Consider the following 22,755-nt stretch of genomic DNA (forward strand, 5'->3'; position numbering starts at 1 on the left):
TGTTGACAGCATGAGCTGACAGCAAATGCAGTTGTCTCATGGCTCATGAGGCAGGACCATGTCATATTCAGTCCCCTGTGACACACTGCAGCCAGGGAGATTTGTAGTGCTTACACTGTGCCTTGGAAGAGAAGACTGGGATGCAGGAGAGAAAACACAGCTCATAGAGAGATCCCATGTTCAGGAAAGAAATCCTTGCTAGCATTAGCAGATCAGTGGAAAATGCAGAGCATAAGCATGGCAGCTCACCAAACCTCATTTGTAGAGACCTGCAAATGACACTGAGGTACTCCCTGAAATGCAGCAAACGCACACACACACTTCTCCAAAGCCTGGAGGCTGGGAACAAGACAGACTTAATCTCTTTAGTTTATAAGTGAGCACCAACTTATTTCTTTATTCTTTGAAAGATGTGGCTTGTAAAGAAGCTAAAACATATTAAAAAACAAATATCAATCCTTATACATGGAATGTACACTTGCATACGTGGCTTTTCGTTTGTAGGCAAGAAAAACAGAGCAGGATGGTACTGAAACAGAGAAGGCCTGTTTAACTTATTTGTACATATACCAGAGAGGAAATCTCATTGATTTAATTCTAGGCTCTGCTAGTTTGTTGCCTCTAGTAAATTAAATTCTCAGATAAAATTACCAATGGGCATATCTGAGACTCTTTAAAATAACTTTGGTACACATGGAATTTGGCAGACCTTCAAATAAAACAAACAATACACAAGGAAACCTATACATTTTAGTAGCATCTACAGATGATGATAGGGAAAGCAAAGCTCTGATGCTTAAAAGCTCAGCAATATTGTTCAAAAAGAAGGCATAAACAAGGACTACTCACATTGTCCAAAAAAGGGTAAGAATGAAATAAGAGGGATTTTGTTCAAGGCTTCAGTGTAATTATATATTTTATATCTCTTTCAACGCAACACTTTGTTTAAGCATGGGAATGTTCTAGCAGACTTACAACAATATTTCCATACAGTACATTTATTGTAGCTGCTCATTAAGTCAAATTGCTAGCACATGAAATCATGTGGAAAAAAAGAGGGATTTAAGACATAACATTTGCAGGACGCAAACATGAGAAGTGAAGATTTTTTCATCAAACTCTGGTTCACAGTCAAAATTCCAGTGAGCATGCAGAGGCAAGCTAAAGGGAGGGAGAGTGCTATCAATTTGAATATGATTTTACATTCAATTAGCAAATTACAGCCCTTGCCAGGCTGGTTGTGGTATATTTATGTGGTGCTATTCATACAAAAAAAAAACCCCAAAACATAATACAGAGCAAAACTCTAAAGTCTTAAAAAATAGTGAGCAAAAGAAGCCTTACTGCAACCAATCTTAGTAATTAACAAAGTGCTGTTATTCTCACGCTAACAATAATCCATGTAGAGACTCCATATAAAAGGTCTCTGCAAAAAATTGTAAACCATAATGTAATTAAGCAACAACAACAAAAAATATTTGGGGTGTGAAGGAAGTTTTGATGGTGTGTTTTCCTCTTGATTTGTTCTCCAGTTGTGCTACATTTGCATTGCTGCTGCTGAATTTTGAATCCCAGTGTTTCCTTAGTGTTCATTGCACACAGCTGTATTTCACAAGTTAACTAGACATGGAAGATGTGCTGCTCGTTGTCCTTCTTCCCCTAAGCAGTTTCCATCTCCCCTTTGCAGAGGAACTGGAGCTCAAGTCCAGTGAGTGGGCACAGGAGGAGGGCAGCACAACCAGTTTATCCACCGTGAGAATGGCAGGTCCTCCCCAGGCCAACCAGAAATCTGCCCTCAGCAAATGCTTTTGCTAAGCTGTGGACCAACAAGCAAGTTTTAGCCAGGTAAAGCATCACAGGTTTTGTGGAGGAGCAGGAAGAAAGGCGAACTGTGGGAACATAATTATGCGTGTATATACACGAATGTATATTTTACAGAGGAAGTGAGATCTGTGTAACAGATGGAGTTAAAAAATTGGCAACATAGCCCTGTTGGGGAACAAGAGCTGTAGCAACACTAAGAGAAACAACAGCATCCACCCTCCTGCATAACACCTGCAGGGGTGGTCAGTATTCAGACATTTCTCCTGTTCATCTCATTACAGTGTGGCCAAAATATGTAACTGTAAGAAGGCCCTTTCTACTCCCTGGTGCTTGTTATTTGTTGTTCAGTACAGCAGAAAGGGGAGGCAATAACAACTGCAGGAGCAATAGTAATGTGTCAAGGTGAAAGAGAGTTTCTGAGAGATGAGTCCCTATCTCTAGATATCCTACATTGGCTCAACATGAATGAATGTAGGAGTAAAACCAGGGGCAAACAGGAGTTAGGTACAGAAAGGAGGTCACACTACCAAGACAGCAGTTAAAAAGAAATTGGAGACTCCTCAACATGTCCACACTCCTGGTCTGCTAGGACAGCAGCTACTGAGACCCCAGAGATGCCATCTGGAAATCTCAAACAAGGCACACAAAAAAACCCAAAAAATAAAGGACCACCCACCTTCCTCTGATCCAAGCAGCATCCCACAAATTGTCACCTTCCTACTTTGGGCAGCCTAGCAAGCAGTACACAGGCATGCTCTAGAACCACTGGTGGTTTTAGGTCATTATTCCAGAAAGTGTACCTTGGTGTCCTGCCTTCCTCTGTTTCAGTGTGCCTCTTCCTCTTCTATCCCTAGCCTGCAAAGTTCATTTACCATTTTAGAAAAAGTTTCACAGCAGAAGATCATGTGTTATCTCAGAAATTAAATCACATTTTTCTTGCAAAGTAAATAATGTGTACTCTTTTCCACAACATGATCAGTGTATTTACTGAGAGGCAGGGTGCAGATTATATGCTGATAGACATGACAGGCTCAGGACACTAGGATTTAATCTTGCATTTTTCATTAACCTATCACTGCCAGTCTTAGAAACCCGAACACAAAGCAATACCCAGATGCTAAGATGCTGCTGCCTGTTCATCTCTTTGTGCAACAAAGCAGACTTGCACACATAAACCAGCCTGGTAACAGCATTGCTGGGCACACTTCCCTGCTGCTCTGAAAACAGGTTTGTGCTCGGCGACCTTCACCAAGATTGTGCTGCAATTGCCACACCTGTATAATGACTTCTTTGTGAACCACCTCAGTGTCTGGTGTATCACAGCTAGGTAATATTACAGTCAATTTGTTTTCAGGTGGAATGACACTATTTTAGACAGCATTTTTTCAGAGCATTGATGCATTTGTCCTTTTAGTCCCTGGAATGTATAAGCACAATGAATTGAAAATTTTAAAAACCCCAAAGAGTAATTTTATTAGCTGCTGAAATACATTAGGATTCCTGGACTTTGAACTAGGAAAAATTATAAAAAGGCTTTCCTGAGAGTGGAAATTTTTTTTCTGATGTTAGATTAAATTATCTTTGTACTGCTTCTGCTTTAGTGGTACATAAATAGCTCTTTCTTAGTCTGTGTTTATGTGAGAAGACAGTAAATAAAGCTCTCTTTTTGATCTAAGTTATTGCATGGTGATGTTTAGCCAGACGATGTCTGTTGTTGGGCAAACTCAAAAAAGAATCCAAGTCTGTGATCTTTCCTCTCATTTAAGAAGCCTAATTTTTTATGGTTGCTGTTATACCTAGAAGGCCTGTAAGGAATCACAGAGAGAGGGAGGGAAGAGGGGTTGAGGGAATCCCTGATGACTTTGCCTATGCTTCTTGGTTCTTCCAGCACTCTGTGTAAAGCCTTTGTGGACAGAGCTGTGGTCTGTGTTCACACAGCCCTGGTGTCTCTGCACAGGCATTTACAGGGAGCAAAAGTGATGGCAACGTTGGGTAGGTCTTCACTCACACACCTTTCTATGCTCAACATCAAGGCACTGAATACCTTTGATTTCTGTTGACTATGAAGTAACTCTGAGACTTTTTAAACAGATTTGAAGGTATATGTAATCACTGTTCCCAGCGCTGATCACAATTAGGATTAGCAGGAAGCTATACTGGTGTAATATTGGACCATGATGTTTGGAAAGCTAAAGAAACTTCTGGTGGACTGTAGACCATGATTAAATACTCCGAGCTCTTACAGAAATTTTGATCATATCCACAGGATTTTATCACAGGTTTGTTGTGATTTGGAGTTCAGAAATTTAGAATTTTCAAGACCAGGAGCTAAACATTGGTTTAATGAGCTGCCTTCTCATGACAGCTGGTGGGAAGAAAACTGTCCACTTAGATGAGACAGGAATATGTGTGGGTAGCTGCATCTGAAACAGCCTGGACACTCTGGTCAATATTCGTCCTGCCAGCTAGTCAAGCAAAAAATCTTGCACAGAGGCGAGAAGCAGATATTGGTAATCTACAGTCTGAGCAGTGCTTAGACAAGTCAGTGGGGTCTCAGTCCATCTGACAATGAAAGGCAACAGCCTGTCTTGGTGTAAACTCTGGAAGTCCTCAAGCATATGAAGAAACTTTAACACCTGCTTAGTCCCAGGGAAGCTAAAGGAACAATTTGGGAGCTAAAAGTATGCATGGAAGTCTGCCATTAATCAGTGAGAGTGGAATTTCTAGGATAAAACCCTGTCATTGGACCTTTATCATGCAGAATTGAATGCTGGAGGTTCACATTCATATCTATTTTTTATTATTTTATTTTTCAGTAATGTATTGTTTCTGAATCTTTGTTGTTATAAATCTAGCTTTCACCTATTTTCAGCCTTAAATGATATAGTTTTTCAGTTGGAGATGTATTTCACAGGCCTTTATTTTGTACTTTGAGGGCAAATTAATACTAAATCCTTCAAATATTTACTCTCCCTCTGAATTAAGCCTGGTGAAAGTGCAACTTCTAAATGGTCCCAGATTTATAAGAGCTCACTTCTCTAGCTCGACACCACCTGTTAATCAGTTGTAGGATGAATAAGAATAGGAAAAACGTACACAGAAATTATCCTAAGTGCTCTGTTCTTCCCTCAGGCTCTGCAGCTTCCTTGGCTGTGCTCTAGCCTTCTCATCTTCCTTGCTGAAGACTTTATGAAAGCTTTTCTGAGGTTGAGGGAAATCAATCTCCTATTGTTCCAACGATTCCAGAAGGTGCTGGAACATACATAAAGACTGGCAAGAAGAGAAATATTGTCTTTTTTTAAAGATAATTATGAAAAGAATGCATGATTTTTATCAAATCAATTGGATTACTGATGTATTTTCAGGTATTTTAAAACTTGCTTTTTCATTTTTTTAAATTTGTTGATTGCACTATTGATTGTTGCATTATTTTTTCTAGATCCTCAGCATATATGGAACCTCTTTCTTAAAGCCTTGAGAAGCTAATCAACTGATATGACTTGTGCATGGACTACTTAAATAAGACTTTAAAAATTGAGATGCAGCCATGAATTTCAAAGAAAGAAAAAGAGAAATAATGTGACTTTCATTTTCATATAATTTCAAACTGTTGATTCATGGCACAAACTTACAAGGTGTGATCCATTATAATTTGATTTTTGGAACTGGCAAAACCCATAATTTGTTCCTTACACTGCTGTTGTCTAGTCCTCAGAAATATTAGTCTTAAGTATCCCCTAACTAATCATTCTAAAACAACATCACTTTTTTTCCTGGTATTAAGTACTTGTTCTCAAGGTGGCTTTCAAGCTGGGGACTGAATACCATCTTCTACCTGTCAAGTGAGCAATAGAAGCTATAGGTGAAAAAGTGGTGCACTAATTCACATGCAACACTGAATTAATCAGTGTTAAACAATGTAGTGAGCACTTGCAAAAGGAAAAAAAAAAACCCAAAACAAACAAAACCCCCCAAAAAACCAAAAAACCAACCCCCTTAAACAAACAACAACGACAAAGCCTAATTCAAAACAAAACTCCAAACAAAATCCCCCAGTAATTTGCATTACCCAGCCATTTTATGCTGAAGTGCTGTAAAGGAGAAATGTTATCACGACACTCCAAGTGCCTCTATGTCTCAAGGTCATACATGGAATGGAAAGGTTAAGAGTGGATGGTGACAGGTTACAGATGTACTAATTTGGGTTTATTAAACCACCACAGATAATCCATAGAGGATGTTCAGGGGACAACAGAATCTAGTAACTTATTACAGCATGGATGTACTGCTTGCACAGCAGAAATTGGCCAGTTCAGAATATATATTAATTTATCAGCCATGTATCATGGCCATGTAATTTTCTCAGTAACAAAAAAGAGATTAATGGATTGTTATGTTCTCATCTCTCTTATAAAAATTCACCAGAGAAGTAGATGTAGAATGAGAATGCATCTTTATGGTTCAGTAATAGGTTACATATGTGGAAAGACAAACTTCTTTTATTTTCATGACTATGGTTAAAATAATGTGATGCTCAAAAAAGACATTTAATAAACAAACATTCTAGTCTATGGCTGTGACAGTGAGACTTGTCTACCTGTCTACCAGAAGTCTACCTGTCTTTCCAGAAGTCTCAGCACATTTTTGCCTCCATCTGCATGGCTGCTGGACAGGGTGTCTGTTTAACCTGCCCTGCAGGATGTCACCTCCAGAAGAAGATGATCTGTCCACAGCTGTGCTTCCAGTGTCGGTGCAGGAGTGAGCCGAGCTCCCAGCATCCAACCTCAATGACCTCACCAGGTGGCCCAGAGAACTTTGCATGAACACATTCCAATGCTTAAAGGGATCTTTCTTTTTCATAATGATGTTATACATAACCTCAATGTCCATCCTCAGCCCAGGACTGCACTTAGGACAGTCTCACAGAGGCAAAAGCAGCAGGAAACTGTCAGCGGGACTCTGGTCTGTGAGATTTCATACACTGCCATAGCAGGTAACTCAAGACCCTCTGGAGCAACAACAAGGCAGTCTAACCTTTCCACACTCTCAAACCAGTTAGGAAGATTTCAGAGCAGTGGGTATAAAATACACATAGAACAGAGAAAGGGGGCAAGGGAACTGAGAACAAGAGATTAGTTGAGTAGGAAAATATCAGGAGCAGAGACTCACATGTTAATTGCAAAAGGAATTTAATATTTTTTGAAAAAAGATTTTGTTAAGGGATTATTTTTTATAAATGGAAAATGCTTCAAGGTCAAACCATGCTGAAAAGCACAACCATATGGGATGAGAGAGCAACTACAGCACTCAAATATTTTCTTAAGAAACTGACATTCATACCCACTCTGTGCTATATCAAAATAATATTTCTACATATCAGCTTAGTTCACAAGTGCTTTTGAAAGGGGATCATTGTTTGTTCTTTCTGAAGCCATTTTTAGCTGGAGCCATCATTGCTGACTCTTCCTGGTGACACATAGTACACTGGATCCTCATAAGAAGAGTATAATATCCCTTTTCTGGCAACGAAGGGGGCATTGGCCCCTCAATATCACTTGAAGAAGGAGAAAGTAAGGACTATGTCCTGTCCACATAACTTCAATATTTATCCATCCTTGAATTAAACATTCAAGTATAACATGTTAAAAATAAAATGTTCAAGACCTCAAGCTCATAAATACTTTATTTATGGCTTTGAAAATATAAGTTGGAATGCCAAACTGAAATATGTCCTGCATTTAAAATCATAAATTATAGAGCACCATAAATTTACTGGGCATTTTACAGATACAGATATTTTCCCTGTGCCAAAAAATTTAGGTCTAAATCAGGCATGATAAACAGAAGGCATGGCAGAGGACAGCCTTTCAAGATAGATATGGTAAGAAAAGAGTAAACATTGTCTGAAGCAATGGGTATAAAAGGATTATGGAGAAAACGTGAAGTAAAGGTCTCCTTTCAGGTGCAGGAGAGTTTTAATTCCCAGTGAAGGGGAAAATACTTCTCTGGAGGTCTTAATTTGTATGCTTACTGATAAGCTCTCTCACAGAGTTCTGGAAGTTTGATTGAAACTTGTTTATGTTTTGAAGGTTAATAGATTATTCTTCTAAGCAGACTTACAGAAGGACACTGAATTTACAAGTGACAGCTTCTGGTGTAGTAACAAAGCCAAAAAGCTCTGCCAGGGGTGGCAGAGGGCTTTGCTTTCTTTTAGTTTGTTTCTCAACTGGGAGACCCTGTGTCAAGCACTGAGAGGAGTCATGACTGCAGTGCAGAGTTGATTTCCCAGGAAGTATGGAGAGAGTCAACAGCATGTGTACAAATCTGGCTACACAGGAACCTGGCTGGTGGCAGTCTCCCCAATCTGATTCATGGCAATTTCTGGCTAGCAGAAGATCAGGGCTAATAGCACTGGGCAGTGTGGGTGGGCGGTAGGCTGGGACCTAGCCCTGCAGACCTCCATGGATCTGCAGAGGGCTGCCACTTCCATGGGCCCCTTCTTCACCGAGGAGTAGACAGGGCTTTCAGTGAGCCAGCAGATAAGGTTTGCAGTGGGATTAAGCACTCTGGACCTCAGAAACATGAACAATAAATACTTAGAGCTCAAGGCTGAACAAACTTAATGTGAAATGCTTTGAAGTAATTTCTTCCCAAAATATCAGCTAAAAGCACAAGGAACTATATGACTTGTCTTTGTTGGTCTTTTCACTCTGTGAAACTTCCTCTTAGTAGGTTGGAACTGGTAAAAAGTCAGAGCTATTACTCCATAGCACAGTAGCAGTGTTATAACTAAGATACCTCATGGGAAACATCAACCAACTGCAGCACCAAGTGCAGCTGCATCGAGACAGGAGGCTACTATGGATTCCTGAAACCCTCATGCAGTGCTTGTGGGAGCTCTGTAGCCCTCAAACACCACAGCTGATGGACGGGCATGGTTCACCACAGCACATGAAATTACTCTAGCCATCCCTATTTGATCCACTGAATTTCTCATACAGTGTCAAACAGAAGCAAAAAGAGGGTTTAAACAAAAAAAACACTATAACCCAAGGAACTGGAATGACACTTTACTTCAGACATTGTTCCTGACTACAATGAAGCACTGACAAATCTAGATGAATTCTCAAGCTACAAAATGCCCTGTGTATCTTCTAGCAGCTAAAGTTGCTGAACCTTTTGAAAAGGTCTCTTGTGCCATTATCCCTTCCCCAGCTTTAGCCACATTTTGTTGGTCATTGGCAGTATATTGAGCAGTTGAGAGATGAGAGAAAGTTTGACCTTTGGTGGTCTGATGTGTCCTAAAAGTTCTGGACAGACATGGAGCAGGACACATGATAAGACATGATGTAAAGCACTCTGGCAATTGATACATTTTGTCTATAGAGAAATCTTTTTGTCTATAGAGAAATCTGTGCCTTTTCTGTTGGACTGCATTTCATAGGCTGTCAGCCAGGTCAAAGCTCCCCAGCATGGCTGCTTCTTCCCAGGAGGACAGCTGTTCACCGCTGTCAGTATGTATAGTGGGTCAGGTGTGCTCGTAGTAGGGGAGACTTGCCCTTCCTGATGGCAAGCACAGCCATTGCTCCTGCTGACCTGATAAAATGTCCCAGGTTGAAATACGCATGTAAAGGGTTCTATGCTTGTTGGTGGATACATACAAGTACAAAGAGTTACTTCTGTGGAGAAAGACACACTGGACAATTTTTTCAGATGCACAGATTTCAATGATACCTTTTGGCCTTTTGTGTGAGATCATAGCCACTTTTAGCATATAGCCCTTTAATAAAAGGCATCAAGTTTGCAATTACCAGCACAAACATGAGCTTCAATTGCAGATCCAGGCTACCCTCCCTTTTCTTCATCAACATGTAGTTGATAAAATAACTGTTGTCCTCATCTACTATCTTAATTTGTTACAGAGACTAAGTTAAAAGCTAATTCAATTGTTTATTGCCATCTCTGCCCTTTCTGTTTATTTCTAACCAAAGGTTAGGACAGATGCATTGATCTCTCACTTCTGCCTGCTAGGAGTGCAAAATATCTGATTTGGTAGAAGTCAGGAGGCCAAAGCATCATGGCCCCACAAATATGAGTTTGCACAGTTTTCTAATTGCTGGATCCAGGTGCTGGTTCCCAAAGAGATGAAACAAGGTGTCCCTGAGCAAATCAAAAAAGAAATATGATTTACAGGAAATTCTCATCATGAATTGTACACCAAAATTTGCTATTCTAGAGATTATTCAAAATTTAACAGCTACAATAGCTTTGTTTTACCTGTGACAATGTTGGTGCTACCTGCAACAAGTTTAATACTGGTTGTATGGAGAAACAGGCAGAATAGAAAAGACCCCTCCTCCCTGATGCAATGAAGGGCTGAAGCAGATGTCTGATCAGCCAGCAATACCACAGAAACTGCCTAGAACTCATGACTTTGGTTTTGCAAACTGAAGAAATAAATTAATACAAAACCTGCTAATATTCCAAATCCTGATCTATAGATTTGAATATCTGGACTTAGCACAACAGTGATGGATGAAGCTGTTGGAACAACTCTTGACCTTCTACAGATGGGAGCAAAGGAACTCCTTCCATTAGGTCACAACAGTAGCATAACTGCTGATGTGCCCTTACATGAGTTAATAATATCCAGTTTGCCAGTATGAGAAAGCTTTGCAGGAATAGGTTGGCTCCCACAAATTCATCAGGAGGCATTTGAAATACACAGCTTCTTTTCTCCACTTTGGTTAAGATTTAGTTGCTCAGACTGTGACAAAGTTTATGTAACACTGTAATCTACATAGAGAAAATGCTAAATAGTTACATACTATGAACATTATGTATAATATAGACTAATTTGATTTTCAAAGTTCCACAGAACTACAACACTAATATTTAAACCATTTTTTAAATACTACCACAGTAATCAAACCCTGACAGGCTTTTGTTTAATGGGAACATGCTAGCATTTTATTCTCTTTTAAAATAAGCTTTGTCTGAAACCATTGGAATTTCCTTTAGAACAGAAATCCTAGTTACCAACCATTTTTGTTCCCATTGTTCCTGCATCCCAGATCCCAGCACCCAGAGGCTAAACTTCTTTTCCAGTGTATGTCCTTGTTCCACCTCCCTGTGCTCACAAGTCCTGCTATGTAGGGTCTCACAGGCTCTCATTTTGAGACGCAGCCTCTGCCGACAGCGTGGGCCCACAGCCCACTCTTTGGAGAGCAATAGTATTGTGTTAGGTTCCTCTGCCTAGGGCTTTTTTCAAATAATCTCTTGCAGAACAAAATTAACCATCTAGAGCCATTTATCCCAAGGAGAGTCCCTGTGGACTACATTACCCAGAATCCTAGACAGGAGAATTGATGAGCAGGTTAATGAGGGAAAAATAAATCATGCTCAGTCCCTGTGCTCCTCAGGATCTTTTTCTTGCATAAAAAACTACTGGCCAGGAGCACACAATGTGTGATAGTGGCACTAGATAAAAACGTAAACCAGAAATAGCTGCACTTAAATTCATCTCAATAACAAGCGAAACATTCGAACTCAGTCTTTCTGTTCACATCCATGTCCTCAGGCACAATGTGAAAAAACTTACTTTTGCTCTGTTCTGATACGAGTAAAAAAAAAAATAAAAAAAAATTGCAATAATTGTAAAATTTGAGTAAAATGAAGTCAGGTTCTGTAAACAAAACACCCAAGGAGATCATTCAAAGTTAACCCTACTAGGATAATGGGGGTCAGTGGTTAAAGACAGATGGCTCTACAGATGCTGTAGCAAGACACTCATACTGATTCCATTACAAGCACAGGTGGAAAGATGCCAACTTCCTCATTGCATCTGGAGATGATGGCAAATCTCTGTTCTTTCCTAGGCAGCTGCAGCACTGACCAGCAGCTTGGCATTTGCACCCTCTGCTACCAGTTTTTTCAGATCAGAGTGCTACTGCTTTCACTGCTGACATCAGGCATTCAGTTTCAGAGAGGGATCACTACAATTTTAAAAAGTTTCCTTCAAGTTTACAACGGTGGAGACATCACAAAACATTTGGCTTTTGATGTGAAGCAGTGTAAATGCTGTAATCATATTTACAGGACATGATTGATAACATGCTGCACATGAACTCCTTCCTTTAAACTTTCCCATAAAACACATTCATCCACCATTTCCCAATTTCAACTACCAAAGTATTGAAGTGAAAGAAGAAAAATGAAATAGGTTCAAGCCAGGCAAACAGGCCCTAAATGACTGTTTAGTGACAGAAGATGAAAGTTTAGCTCCAAATTTCAGTTTGATGAATTATTATATTCTTTTTTGAAAAGTCTGTGTGAAATTGAGGTTTTGGAGGGGTTTTTTCTTTGTTAGTTTCATGGAACAAACTAGACTCACACGCATATAAGATTAATGTGAGATCCCAATGAATAAAAAGTCCAAGAGCAAGCATTCACTTGATTACCAGTTCAATTAATTATTTTTTTTTAGCAGTGTGATCTCATTGATACAGAAGGCTACTCCTGACCTCCACTGCTGTGCAGGGATCTATGGGAGATGCTGTGGAGAATGCTATGGGCTTCTTGAGCTGCTTTGCTTCCTGGCACTATTCTCCTATTTGCTGCAAATCACAGAAGATTACCCCAAGTCACTTCTAGTTTATAGCTAGCTCTGCTGGCAGGGAATGGAGGAGAACTCTGTTACCATTCTGTCTCTGGGGATGGGATGTGATAATCACAGGCTAATCACAATGGCAGCAGGGCATAGCCCTCTTAGATACTAAACATTTCCACCTCAGGTGTAGACACCGAAGGTCCTGGGAGGGAGCAGTTTACAACAAAGTCAACCAGTTGTGCTCACTTATCACGTTTGAAATTCTCCTTCAACACCATACAGGCAAAGTGACTCTTGTAGAAGACATGAATTTGACCAGGTCACAAAACAGGAAATACATTAAATTATTTTAACTGGAGTGTGATGGTAAAATTAAAACAACAGTAAAAATAGAAATTTATCACAGTGAAGGAAGAACATGGTACATAAACTCAAATGGAGTGGAGCATATTTGTGTTGCATTAGAATTTCACAGGATTCTGATATTAAGGCAACTAAGTAGCACATTTTAGAAAACTCCAGACACAGAAGAAACAAATTCAATTTTTGTGTCATCGAGAGATGCATTATTTTGCTATAGTATGTTTGAATCTACAGCCAAGAATGTCTAAAATATGCTGCAAACCTTTAAGCAAATAGTAGATAAGGTTGAAGCAAAATCATCCTCCCAAAATCTGGCATGTGGAAAAGTTGTGCTGCACTCGTTTAAGACTACTTTGTGTAGCAGAAGGACATCCCATCCTGCAGATGTTCAGTTAACAAATATTTTCAAAGCACTTTGAAGATGAGGCACATAAATACAAAGCTTCATTATTAGATATTAGGAAGACAAATAAAAATAAATACAGTTTGTACTAAAGAACATCTGAAGGCTTTTTTATGAGACATGACATAGAGGTCTTTTCAAAGCAGTGATTTATTTTTTCACATTACTTCTTTTCATTAGCAGAGTTCACAAATTAATTTGAAAATTTCTTTTTCATTCAATCTAGCAAGTGTCAAATATTTTTGCCAAAAAAAGACACAACTACTCAGACAGTGTAAAGAGGCTTATAAAAAACTAGTAAATGGAGAAGTTCATTCAATGACTAGCAGCACTGATTGGATCCAGAGGCCCAATAAAAATGGATTGCCAATATACACCCTTACCTTAAAACATCTCAAATACCACACAAAGGAAGGGAGACAAAGGAGCAATAGAGCGTAATGTAGAAAAACAAAATGAAAGCCATACACTCAACATCTCAGTTTCGAACAGTTGTGTAAAAACATCTGGAAGCTGCAAATCCTGAAGAGCCCAGCAGTGCCCTGGTCTAATGTTTCACCCAAGGACACCGTATTTGGTTTCTATTAACTAGATAAAGAACTGGTACAAAACAATGCATAAAATGTCAAATATAGCACATGCATGAGCTAGATATTTGTTGGCTTCATTACAAATTTATTTTCTTTGCAATCAATGAGAAATGTCCTAGTGACTTGGGCTGTGAGAGCTGCACACTGCAAAATTCCTTTGTTTTATGAAGAGACATTTGGAAGAGGATCTCGCACCCTGAGGCTTACATGGGTAAGTGTGATCTTTCAGCCATGTCCCTACAGTTACTGTAAATGCATACTGTAACTAGACAGCCTCTTATTTTTTGCCATGATGATTATATGTAACAAAAATTTTGATAGATATATCTTCAAGAAGGGAAATTCCAATAAGGTCATAACGGTGTCTTGGAAGTAAGAAATATACTGAAAGATAGCCATTAAAATTTTATGAGATTTCCTTTATGGTAGAAGACAAAGACTTGTAGTATTTGATAGACCTAAAGTGAGACAAAAGACAAATTTAAGTACCATCTACATGAAAAAAATGAGAATACAAGTCACACTGGATTGGGGAAAAAATGTAGTGTCCTGTGCTTTATATGAGGCAATTTTTGTGAATACTAATATTATCAGAGAAATCTCTTCACTGAAACACCAGACAGGACATCCTCCGAAAAAAAGGATAGTGCAGGAGTAAGCAGATACCAAATAATTGTCAGCTGGATCAGAGAATAAACTGCATTGGAAGGGACCCGCAAGAATCATGGAGTCCAACTCCTGACCCTGCACAGCAATATCCCCAAGGGTCACACAATGTGCCTGACAGTTTTGTCCAAATTCCTCTTGAGCTCTATCAGGCTGGTGACCTCACTTCTCTGGTGAGCCTGTCCCAGTCACCCTCTGGGTGAAAAGCCTTCTTCCATAAAGGCTCACAGAAGTGAGAACCAGAGCAGGTAAGGACAGGATAATACTATGGGATGCAAAGACCTAGATTTTCTTTTCAATTCTGGAGGGAGGGTAGGTATGTTGTGTTCAAACAAATACTTGTTCCTCTGATTCAGACATAAAAGATGTTATTATGTAAAAAAAAAGAACCACAAGCAGTTTTCTAGTAAAAGAGAGGTATAGAAATACAAGGAATATTTTAGAAAACTCAGATTAAAGTTAGGATTACAAGGATGATGAAAATAAAAGCTATTAGGGATGCATTATTTTGTGTGTGTGGTGCATACATATAGGGCTAATAATTCACAATGAAGTCGCAGATTCAATTCTTTAAAATAAAGAATATCAAAACATGGGGTCACTTGTGTCTGTGCCTTAAGATATGGCAAGGGCTGCTAGTCATCACTGGGTCCCATTCCCAGTGTTCAGCATGTGTCTTCTGCGTAATTCAGAGACAACATTGAAGACATAAGTGCTGAGTTTCTTGAACGTCTCTCTGTTTTCCTTCTCATTATAAGACTTGAGTGCTTCACAGACTGCATTTATACCAAACCTATGAAGTGAGGGACTTCTATAATAACATGGAAATTGAAGCACAGCAGATTAATGTCCAAGAAGATCAGGGTCTTAAGTGGATGTCTAAAGTGAGGTTCCTAGATTTATTTTTTTCATTTTTTTGGAATTAGCAGGAATTTTACATTTTCCAGATGATCCTTCCATTGACTTTCACAGTTCTTTTGAGTGCTCTGCAGCTCTGCAGAAAGCAATAAGCTGCTAAATTCTTGACAGTATGATGCACATAAAAGGTGTTCAGAGAGAGAGAATTCAGTTGTCAGTGACAGAATTTTATCATCTGACTCTCCCTGAGTCAGTAAGCATCTTCCAGTTTCCTCAAAGGGCTAAGAAAACCCCTACAGGTAACAAAGTATTCCATTAATGACTCCAGCCCCTTGTGCATTGCGTTCATTGTGCTGAACTGGCCCACTCAGATGGCTGCCAGAAAAAGTCTCCAATACAAACTGAAAGTAGCAGTTTTCCCCTAATATTCCAACAAGTTTCTTCCCTTTCTTGAAAGATTTCTAAAATCTCACAGAGGAAAAGTATCCAGCCATGAAAGGTGTACTCCGTGTTAGAGTTCCCATTGGAAATGCTATTTGGCAATTTCAAACCCAAGCAAGGCAGTGGTACGGAGTCTGGAAAATACAAACCCATCATGGATTCCTCTACTCCTGTTTTCCAAAACCAAAAAAATTAAAAGTTTACTGGTTTACTGGAAGCCATTTTTTTTTTGGTTTTGACACTGTAGACTGACGAATAAAAATGACTGATGGAATAGCTCTACACATATCTTGTGTTATTGATTCATCAAAATAATGGGGAAATATTGGTTGGCCTTCAAATACTAAGATTTGCTGATTATAATGAACATCTGAAGGCTATTTATGCACATGTCGTTCTGGCTGACCTTTCATCCAGACTATATATTTATACACTATATAAAGCACAGTGAAGGTTGTTCGTGTACTGTAGTATTCTTAATGAACAAATTAAGAACAAACTAAATTCAATGGTTGTGAAAGAAGTTAATGATCCCTTCTGGTTTAAAACTCTTTTGACTCTATAAGAAGATACAAAAAAGTTACAGAGGTATTTTCCCTCCTAGTTGTACATGAGTATCTGGTTACATCTTTCAGCGAGCTCTGATTCAGCACCTTCCCAAGAATTTGATGTTACTTGAAGCATAGAAGACCCACAATTCATGGCAACAACCACCTGAAAAAACAAATTAACTACTCTAACTTGCTTTCAACTAAAGAATACTACAAGCAGTCGTTCCAGTATATGAGCCAATTCTTTTGCCATAACTGTTTAGACATTGTGGGACTGTATTAGACCTCACCCCATCATATCAACTATGACCCAAAATAACTGTGGTCAGTTCCTTGTCACCACTGCTACTTCCTTTTTCCACCAGCAAACAACCACTTGTAACTTGACTGACAGCTTGAAATTACTATCCTAATAGCTGGTACCATAAATGACCACATTTTTCTATCATTCTATTAAGATCTTCATATGTACTCCTAGAGCAAGATTTAGAAATTGGTTATTTGCAATACAAGAAAATAATTCCCTACCCAGCAGCCGTTAAAATAACCACTAAGTTTCTCTGTCAAGCACTGTGACATTTTGCTGATGTGGAAGACTGAAATGAAAGGAGAGGAAGGACCTCCCTGCACATGGTATGAATTGAATCCATGTGGATAAACCTACAACAGGCTTTTCAGACTTCCCAGAAGTTTTGATCCAACACTGACACAAGTGAAACTGAAGCTCCATTTTTATTCAGGCAGGAATTATTTTTTCCCACTCCTTCTTTCTGTGTCCTCAGGCACTTTGGCCATATTCACTAACACTACATGCCTGCTACAGCCTACAAATTCAAGAGCATAATGAGTCATTCAGGCCAAAGCTTGAGTGAAGGAAGGTGGTAAGATTCAGCACATAATATAGGTTTCACGTAAGCTGTCTGGATATTCTGCACTTCTGCAGATCAGATGAATATTCTTTTTCTGCTCTCTGCCAAAGAACTCAACACACCTGTACTTCACAAGACAAGACTTTTAGTGTCAGCTTTTTACAACTACATGAGAACTTCACTGTAATAACAGCCAAGAGAAAGTGAGGGATTTCTTCTGTTTAAGTTGCTCATAGCATCTAGATTTTTTGCATAGTCACTCCTTTAGGTCATCCTTCATAGTCTTGCTGTGAAGCTGGAGAAAACACAGAGGTTATATCAAGCTCGGTTTTAACACTAATTTAACATGTTGATTATAGTCATGTCACACAGCAGCTGCAGAATTGCAGCATTTCCAAGCAGTTCTGTGTTGATTACAGTATCTGTAATCTCATGAATCCAGAACACCCTGGCATTTTATTTCCGAAAGGCTCACACAGACCTGTGAAATTTTTGAATATGTTTAAATTTCCAGCATTTTGTTCAAGGTTTGTTCAAAACAATAAGCATTTGAGGCTGTTTCCCACAACAAAAGAACATACTTTCTGAATATGGTCTTTGTGCTTTCTCTTTGACCCCAGTTATTTGCTGCATAGATGAAATGTCACTGTGGCAGTTTCCTGCCTGCAGTTACCATCGCCACTAATCCAGTAATTTCTAGTATAAATTTTAGGGCCATGTCAGCCAATCACTGTTTTATGGTTGCCTCCTTTCATATACCATACACTAACCAAGGGTACAGAACATTGAAACTCTGCAGCTCTACACAGCTCTTGACATTCTTAATTGGATCAAACAGCCAGAATTTCCTTTGTTTCTTTTGTTCTCCATTTGGAAACACATTTCTACTAATAGCACATGTGAACTACACAGATTCACTATAAACTTTGACAGTCGTTCTTAATACAAAGCCATATGAAGATCAGATTTATAACAACTACCTAGTCTCGACTGCCTTCTCAAGTGGCATACAGCAACCATCAGTACCTATTCAGATAATTTTACAACTTTCCACCAAATGTTTACCTGTCACTCCAGTACACTGCAGTCTTCTGATGTCTTAGCTTCCTATATACATTGAAAAGTATATGTAAATTTTGACAGCTAACTAGTTTGTTGAACTTTGATGACATAGCTGCAGAGCAACAACTCCAGGAAGGAATTAGAAGAAATCTTGCTAGAGAGGACAGGTATACTGGTGTAGAATCTTTTGTTTTTTCACACAAGACCAGAAAGCAAAATTACTTTTGTTGTAGATTACAGCCATAGGTCCTGGTTATTACAACATTTTGCTTCCTTCACTATTTTACTGGAGTATGGCAAGCGGTGAATCCCATGACAGATATGCATCCTACCACAGTAAGGCCACAAAGGCAGTACTCAACACTTTGCTGCCAATAATATTTGCCATACATGTTTTAATGGTGCAGAGGACTTTGTGAGGGAAACTGGTCAAGACCTATGTTAGCCTAAACACAAAAATAGCTTTTGACACCAGGATGATCTCTAGACAACATTCTACACTGAAAGTTTCCAACAGTCAACTCAAAGAGAAAAGGAGAAGTTAACAGAAATATATCCTTCACTTATAATATCACTAGGCACAGATGAGTTAAAAATTACTTTGCATTGGGGTCCAGCAAACCTACCTCACTCCAAGTGGACAGCTGCCAATAAGCTGGTAATGGGAACATCCTGAGGAGACAAGAAACATTTCAGCTGGGTGATAGTGGCCATAGCAACTGGAGGTAAAGGCCCAGGACAGAGCTGAGGACCTGAAGGACGTATGCTGTTGGATAAAGTGTAAAAATGACTTTGAAACAGTAACTCAGGCCTTCACATAGATGCACCAAGATGCCCATTATCCTCTGAAGTTACGGAGAGGTACACTTTAAGCATAAAGAATTTATGAACTTAATGTTAATAACATTTCCTGAAAGCAGTTACTGCTTAAAGACTATTATTTGCTCTCTGCAGTAAATTGTTACCTTTTCTGTTTAATGGTTTTTTTTCAGATTTAATACACATATTCTGAAAAACATGAAGATACAGTCTGGGAATGAGTTGGAGAATCCAGAAAATTCTTAGAGTGTAAAGAAGAAAACAGAAAAAGCCAAGGAAGACCTACTGCCTTTTGGGAATTTCAAAGTAACAATCTTAATTTTTTTTACAATGCAGTCATTATTTTCAGTAAATATGGCAGAATTAATGAGAAGAATTCTTAGCATTTAAGAGTTTTTAAATTATGGATAAATCTTATGCACAAAATGCTGTCTTGGCTTTTCTGCAATTTTCTCTCTCTCATTGGCCTTTGGCACATTTTCCTCAGAGCTTCTCACTCCAGTGGTTGAGTGGTGTTTATTACCAGGATCTTCCACCCTTATTTATTCAGCAGAAGAAACATACCTTACATGTATTGCCCAGAGAGAAGGAAAATCAGGGAGGTTAAAAGAGAAAGTGTTTCCAAAGAGCTACAAAGCCTCATAAGTTAAAGGCCTTGCCAAATAGGAGAGAACTACCTGGCAAGAAAATTGAAGAGCAGGCAGTATTGCTTAAAATCCTGTGGTTACTGCTTCAGCCTGTATAAATTATCCCTCTAGAGGCCAGCAGAGTATCAAAAACCAATTACCATGAACTAGACCATAATACTACTGTAGACCCAAATCTTGCCCAAACTATTAACGTTTAAAACTTCTTCCAGGTGTCCAAGGGCTGCCTTTTGCAATGAGACTGAACTGTCCTGCAATGTAAGAAAGTATTTCATAGCATTACCTCTTCCACAGACCTAGATTCCCTAATATGGTGTCAGGGATGTTAGAGTACACATGAAAACAGATCTATTGCCTTCACTCATATAGGGAAGATCTCACTTAAGCAGTGTGTTTGAGATTAGAGCATACTTAGAAGAAGCAGAGTTTATTGTGGTCAGAGACAGGAACTGGACTCTAACATACTCCTGCACTGATTTGCTGTTTCTGAATTTTCTGTCTTAGTTTTACCATCTGTAAGACAGCTATTCTAACACCTAAAATACAAAGATGACCTGGGAAAAACACCTTCCATCCCACAGAAGTAAGCAATGGGAACATTAATTACTGCAATCAATTACATGGAAAAGCCTCAATGAAACGTGCTATGGGAGCACAAAGGAGTGAGAGATTTGCCAAATGAAACAGGTATATGCATGCCTTAGTACTTTGTTCTAATGAGTGCACTGATCTAATGCTTTCACTTAAGAGTGGGTCTTATTCTAAGACCTGTTCCTGCAGCCCTCACACAGTCACATTCCCACAGAAGTTTGCTTGAGGAAAGCCTCAAGATTTGACTTTGTGTGTTTTCTCTTATGCCAGGAAATACTATCCTTTTAATTAGCAGGTCCATTTCTTTGATAACTGTTTAAGTGGCTTCACTGCAATTTCATCTCTTTAGTTGTCATCCAGCACCTGGGAGGTAAGGAAAAAGGAAACAAGCACTGAATTTTTCCATCATTTCTGCCGAGGGATATTTCTGAGACACTGTACTTTTGTGGGTGGGCGGATGGATGAATAGACAGACGGAAAAGGGAGTTTCCTTTATGGGATTCCAATAATTGGTATGTGGTTTACATTCCATTCATCTGAAGGACTCTTATTTTAATCAGAAACAGGCTCAGGCTACTAAATTACCTCCAGTGTTCAAAACATATCCATGCTTTCAGCTGGCGACTTTTCTCACATGCATCTTTTCTTTGACACCCACAGGCCCCAAAGAGTAATGTGGTCATTTACCACCAAGAACTCAGTGTCAGATCCTATAACAGGGGTTGGTTCAGAGCCCTTTTCCAGACAGAGGGAGGTTTTCTGATTGCTAGCTTCACAAAGAGAAGCTCTTTAAAGTATGGTATTTGAAACTGGCATAGATTTCTCTAAGCTGGTTTTGAATTTGGTGGGTTTATTTCTTAGGCTCATCCAACTCTGGGAAAGCCTTGTCTGGACAGTGTTGTTGAAGTCTGGCAGCACAGCTTGGTATTAGTAGCCAGACACTAATGCAGACAACTGCTGAGAAAAGCCCTATATTCAGCAGCTGGGCGCACTGGTGTGTTTTAAGCACAAAGGAATGAAAGACTAACACCTTGTCCAGAACATGTCAGACTAAATAAAACAACAATACAATAATTTTCAGCTTTGGGGCTGGTGAAAATATTCAGCATAAATTCCTGTCATTCAAGGGCAGGGAAAACATAAAATGACTTGCAGTAAATTAGTATTTAATTATTTAAATCTCTCTGAACCTTTTGTGATAGATCCCTAGTACACCCTAAAAATTTCTTCAAATGCCACCTTTCCCCATCAGCTAACTTGTTTCATTGTCCAGATTTGTTTACCCTTACCCTTCATTATGGATGCCCTAAAAAATTTCTTTTCAGGGTCTATATTGTCTAACTTGTCCAGAGAGTAACTGCATATGCTTTAGGGATTTTTATGCCATTCATCCTTGAATGTGGTCCACACCACAAATTCCTCCAGTGCCTACTGTTCATCAGATCTGTCAAGAGTACAGCAGCAAATCTCCTGCAGGCAGATCACACATTACACAATCTAAGAAAGAATAGTTTCACAGGTAAAGGTCTATGTCAACCTGCGTCCATCACAGAGTTTTTACACATGCAGTTTGCCTGCCTTGTGCTTCACTTTCCCTGTGAGGAGCGGGAAACAAGGCACAGAGGCAAATATGCTATCAAAGGTAAGGGTAAGCCTGCCCCCTCCTTCCCACACTGAAGATGTGATGGAGACAACCTTTGGCAGTAGCCTGTAAACACAGACAAGAGCTACACAGTCACCAGTTCTTTCTGGATCCATGCATCCTGAAAAGACAACACACAACATGGCTTGGCAATTCATCTGTCTTTGTCCCACACTAGGCAAGTAAGAGTTGCTAATGTCACAAAAGAAACAAAACTATCAAATACCTCTTGCCTCTTCCCTACGATTCAACAGCCTCTTGGCAACATTCATTTCTCAACAATTTATTCAGAGCATGAGACCCTTGGCTCTTAATTTAACATCGGTACTGGGACGTGAGAAGTTTTTGAAGTTGCATTCTGGATTGCAAAGGTTTCAGCAAAACCCCCCCTCCACAACCTGATGATTTCCCCTCTCATGCCACAAGGAAACAGGAATCTCACTCCTTGGGCAAAGGCCTCCAGCCATGCACTCTGCTAGACCTCTGAGAGGTGTGGACCCAGGCTGAGCTACCCAGGGTAAGGAGACCTCTGTTGTGTATCTGTCACAGGATACTTTCATCAAATTATGTTACCACATTTTGCCCTGCCTAGGCTTTCACAGATCCTGATCAGGATACAAGATTTCTGTCTAAGAGTCACTTTAAAAGAGATTCTTTTATTTTCATTTAGTTCAGAGCTATAATGAAGGTAATCTTTAAATACATGGACCTGGAAATTGTAGAGCTAGCTACACAGCTTGTTTGGAGTCAATGTATACCAAGATTAGAGATATTCTGATCACTGAATTGTGGACTGAAAACAGGATTTGGAGTACTCAAC

At 39.3% G+C, this 22,755-nt stretch overlaps 1 protein-coding gene across 1 annotated transcript in view; it reads right to left on the reverse strand.

Moving 5' to 3' along the window:
- Positions 1-3,557: 3,557 nt before the first annotated feature.
- Positions 3,558-22,755, reverse strand: part of AOPEP (aminopeptidase O (putative)) — a 579,142-nt gene continuing 559,944 nt past the window's right edge. Inside the window, exon 17 of the mRNA XM_050986949.1 lies at positions 3,558-3,578. The gene's annotated coding sequence lies outside the window, so the exon portion shown is untranslated. The remainder of the gene's footprint in view (positions 3,579-22,755) is intronic.

The sequence above is a fragment of the Serinus canaria genome, chromosome Z (genome assembly GCF_022539315.1).
Source record: "Serinus canaria isolate serCan28SL12 chromosome Z, serCan2020, whole genome shotgun sequence".
NCBI classification, from domain to species: domain Eukaryota; kingdom Metazoa; phylum Chordata; class Aves; order Passeriformes; family Fringillidae; genus Serinus; species Serinus canaria.